The sequence below is a fragment of the Papaver somniferum genome, unplaced genomic scaffold (genome assembly GCF_003573695.1).
Source record: "Papaver somniferum cultivar HN1 unplaced genomic scaffold, ASM357369v1 unplaced-scaffold_21, whole genome shotgun sequence".
NCBI lineage: Eukaryota > Viridiplantae > Streptophyta > Magnoliopsida > Ranunculales > Papaveraceae > Papaver > Papaver somniferum.
The window spans coordinates 14,166,221-14,170,802 of record NW_020631041.1 but is presented as its reverse complement, the minus strand read 5'-3'; the positions used below and the strand labels follow the sequence as shown (position 1 = coordinate 14,170,802).

The 4,582-nt window shown below is 36.1% G+C and overlaps 1 long non-coding RNA gene across 1 annotated transcript; it reads right to left on the bottom strand.

The window, feature by feature from the left end:
* Positions 1-381: 381 nt before the first annotated feature.
* On the bottom strand, positions 382-4,345 carry LOC113340255. The gene is made up of 3 exons (XR_003355416.1): positions 3,983-4,345; positions 2,092-2,176; positions 382-1,530 (listed from the first exon to the last, which is right to left on the bottom strand). It is a non-coding gene; the product is annotated as an uncharacterized LOC113340255 (long non-coding RNA).
* Positions 4,346-4,582: the final 237 nt, after the last annotated feature.

Below are 4,582 nucleotides of genomic sequence, written 5' to 3'. Positions count from 1 at the left end.
CGAATTGAGATCGACAGAGAAGAGAAAGAGCAAAAACAGGGAGAAAAAAAACGGAAAAGAAAGAAGAAGAAAGAGAAAGACGAAAAGAGAAATGAGTTTCTCTTCGACAGGCGTAGGAGATAAGGAAAACGAGATATACTAAGGAACACAAGACAAACAGATAAGGGAATCCCTAGTCGGTTTAGATATACAATGAATATGTTGCCCCTCGTACAACTCTAATGTTATCTTCTTCGTTCGGTATCCGATTGACACGTTCTAGTAATCTATTTCGCATAACTTTTCGAGATCTATGCAGTGATACTAATTTCGTATCTAGATCATTGTTAGATTAATTTCTATTAATTAACGTCTGTCTCTAATTAATTGAGTCATTAGCGGCTTAGTCGTCTCTTGACTGGTCTAATAGCGTTGACGAGCTTGAGGGTCCTTACATTCTCCCCACCTTATACATTTTCGTCCTCGAAAATCGACCCACCATAATCTTCAAAATTCCCCACCTTATAAAGAATTACTAACTATCGACTACATGCAAGCATTGCTCATACTTACAAACGCGCGAAAACTAACTCATTCCAAATGAGTTCATGGCAACAAGAAATGAAACATAAACCTATATGGCATTTCTACAACTAGAATCTTTAGTTTATGGCTTTAGGTTCAGTAGACTAATATATGTTTCAATAGATTATTGTTATTTAAGCACATTAGATGATACTATATAATAAAGTCTCTTATATAAATCTGTGATCTATAAACAAAATTTTCGACCTAAGCTATACTAATTTAAGAACTAACAAATAATTAAAGCTATATTCTTCCCATTAATTTTCCATCTAAATAAATCGATAGCCCTACGAATAAGTCAAGGTACTCAATAAGTTTTCTATATAAATTTCAGAATTTATCAAGTATACTAATCTCTCGAACTCTTCATTATTGGATTGACTATGTGTTCATAATTCTACGCTAATTACTCTCTAATCTCTATCAGCTTCTAACCTATAATGTACGTAATTGATTTATCCTACAATTTTTACTTCATAAAAAGTACACGCAACTAAACAAACAAACCAATCAACCAAATAAATCTTTTAGTTATTGATAGCTTTTAGTGATTATGATTTATCTCGCAACCCATCCGAATTCTAAACTAATCTAGTTCACTAACAGGTATTATCTATTATCTATTGTTGCCCATGTAAGATCTAATAGTGAGCTCTGACACCAACCTGTGACGCCCCAACCTAATCACCTGCTTAGCTAAAATGATTACATCCTAATCAAAGCATCAAATCTAGATTACCGATTTTAAGAATCATAGTTACATAAAGTGTTAATAACAAAACCCAAACTCTCTGATATTATAGAAATGATAAATCTCTCGAGTGTTAAGAATATAATAATGTGTTGTTTTACAAAGAAATAAAGAATACCTACATAAAGATAGACAAACATCTTCAGTTCGCTAAAAATTTAAGCTACAAACACAGATATCTTCATGTTCACCATTTCTTCGTGTAACTGAAACTGAAGTAGGAACGAGTGAGCACATCATCCCAAAGGGGTTCCCAATGGAAACAAATAACCTTCAAGTAATCACTAACATGCTACTAAAAGATAACCAATTTAAGAACAACAATATAAGAAAGCAATTAACACCTTTTACACCAAACACCGAACACAACATCGAATTATGGATTTTAAGAAAAGAAATACAGATTATGTGATCAGACCAGTATGATATGCGAACAACTGTTTTCCCAAATACCTCGTAGTACTATTTACACTTCCCGTGCTGAATAAAACATAAATTTACCATATAAAATAAAAAGTAATATCGTTACGTCATTTGCGCTATATAGGTATTATATGCACTTCCCGTGCTATGTTCTGCCTCATTTGGGCTATAAGACTTAGCAAAGAGGCATGGGGAAACCATAGACACTCCCTGCGTGGATACTAGGTGACGCATATCGCGACTCATACCCGTTCAATGACACATAAATATGCTCACAAGAAGTAAAGGCACATCATGCTCGCTGTTGAAAAGAAACTTAATGATTACAAGAAGGTTACAAGAGCTCCCACCTGATTTGATGACAAGCCACGCCTACCTCGAGATCCTCAATCCACTAGTTCATCCTTTGATTCAATCGTTGTTAATAAAGACTAACTGTTAATCACACAAGCACTCTAAAGATTAGCCAAAAGGCTCATACAAGGCTTATAACATAATCTCATACAATTCTCTAGTTATAGGCTAAGTGAACTATCTATGGTTTTAAGACCATTAGATGTGTCTTACGAATATCTACAACTTTGTAAAAGGAACCAAAAACTAATTCATACCATAAGAGGTCCAAAACATCAAACTAAGAATACATGGCACTAAGCCCAAGTCCACTAAACCTGGCCCAATTTACAAGGCCCTATCCACTCGGGTCAACTAACGGTATCTAACAATTAAAGGGTCACGTCCAGGTCAAATGGTCAAAGTAAGTCAATTGGTCCAAGGTCAGGTCAACGAGTCAAAGTCCACTGAGTTAACTGATTCAACTCAGTTTAAAAGGATTAACTCCACTCAGTCAGATTGACTGAATCAGACAAAGGGTTAAGTCAGCTAAGCTGACTAAAATCTAGCCAAGGCTGAAAGAAACTGGCCAAGGCCATTGCTCAGGCCAAAGACCCCGCTGTACCATCATGGTGCAACAACAACACACCACAAAACCTGCCAAGAGAACAACCAACAACCCAACTCTACTTCATACAACAAAGTTTTCTTTCTTAATCAATCTAACGCCATTTAATTCAACAATTACAACTCTCCTTACAACACTAACATAATCCCTTCAACTAAGCTTCAGTATCAGTTTTAACATCAACTTCTTTTCCACATTCAAAACACCCCTGCAATATACTCTTCAGTTATAACCTTTGTGTCTCACCACCAACTCAGCTTCACATATGCCATTAACACCTGCAAGTCCTTCTCTTCTGACTAACTACCAGTTTCATAAACCACAACCCCAGCATCCTGTAATCAACAATTCAGCATCACTACGAAAACATCACAAACCCAGCTGCAATTCTCATTGGCAACCCTGCTGCATTTCAGTCATACCACCTACATCACTTGAACCCTGCACAGCCTTTGCTCCATCTGTAGTCTCAGCTTCAGTTGCAATCTAAGCATCCATAATTCATACTTCTACTAGTTACCCTATAATTGATCACCAACAGCTTATTCAGTCATAACCTTTGTGACACACCTCCAGACTATATCATTCAACAACACCTGAAGCTCAACTACAACTCTCATTGCATTACCACCACCCTTACTCAATTAATCCCGTTCTTTATCACTTCCAAAACTTCAGTTAAGGCCACCACCACCAACAAAACTTCTTCATCAATACCTGTAGTACCAGTACCAGAACAACTCCCTGGAACCAACATCAACACCTATTCTATCTCCAGCTATAAATTATCTTAGCTCAAACAATCATCTCATACACCCATCCTCTCCTCTAACACATTTCCTAACCACAACAGCATCATCACTATCCCATTTCCTTGAAGCAGCACCACTTGCACCACCATCTCCAATTATAACTATCACTACTCTGCAACTCAATCAAACACATATGCAATTCTACCATCTACAGTTCAACACAGTAACAACATAATTTTTCATCTCAGACCACCCTTGAACTGAAATTCCTTGAGCTCCATAATTAAGTTTTATAATTAAACAAACCCAATTCTCAATTCTTCTTCATCTATAAACTAATCTTCATTTTCAATTTACCAACATCCTAACTTGATAAGAACCCTAATTCCTAATTTCCCAAAGAAAATTAAATTAAACCTAGTACAACGAATCATACTTCAATTAAAAGCAAACCGATCACAATAATCGACTTATCAATCAAAAATCAAACGAGTTAATCATTAAACAGAAAACCCCAATTTAACTTACCGTTCCTCTGAGATTGAATCAATTCCTCGAATCAACACCACCATAATCACCAAACCCTCAAGAGATTCAACAACCTTTATAGATTTCTTTATCACAAGAACAAGACCTAATTTGATTCAGCAACATCAGCTTAAACTCCTCCTTCCCGAGCTTAATTCAACTTAAACTCCTCCTTCCAGAGCTCAATCAACCACAATACAATCACATACTCCTTCGATTCAACTTACTAACACGTTTATATGAATTCTCTAATGATAACAAACTCAATTATTCAAATTGAGATCGACAAAAAAGAGAAAGAGAAAGAACAGGGAGGAGAAGAACGGAAAAGAAAGAAGAAGAAAGACGAAAGACGAAAAGAGAAATGAGTTTATCTTCGACACGCGTAGGAGATAAGGCAAACGAGATATACTAAGGAACACAAGGATAAGGGAAGCCCCGGTCGGTTTGAATTATACAATGACTATATTGCCCCTCGTACAACTCTAATGTTGTCTTCTTCGTTCGGTATCCGATTTACACGTTCGAGTAATCTATTTCGCATAACTTTTCGAGATCTATCTAGTGATACTAATTTCGTATCTAGATCGTTGTTAGATT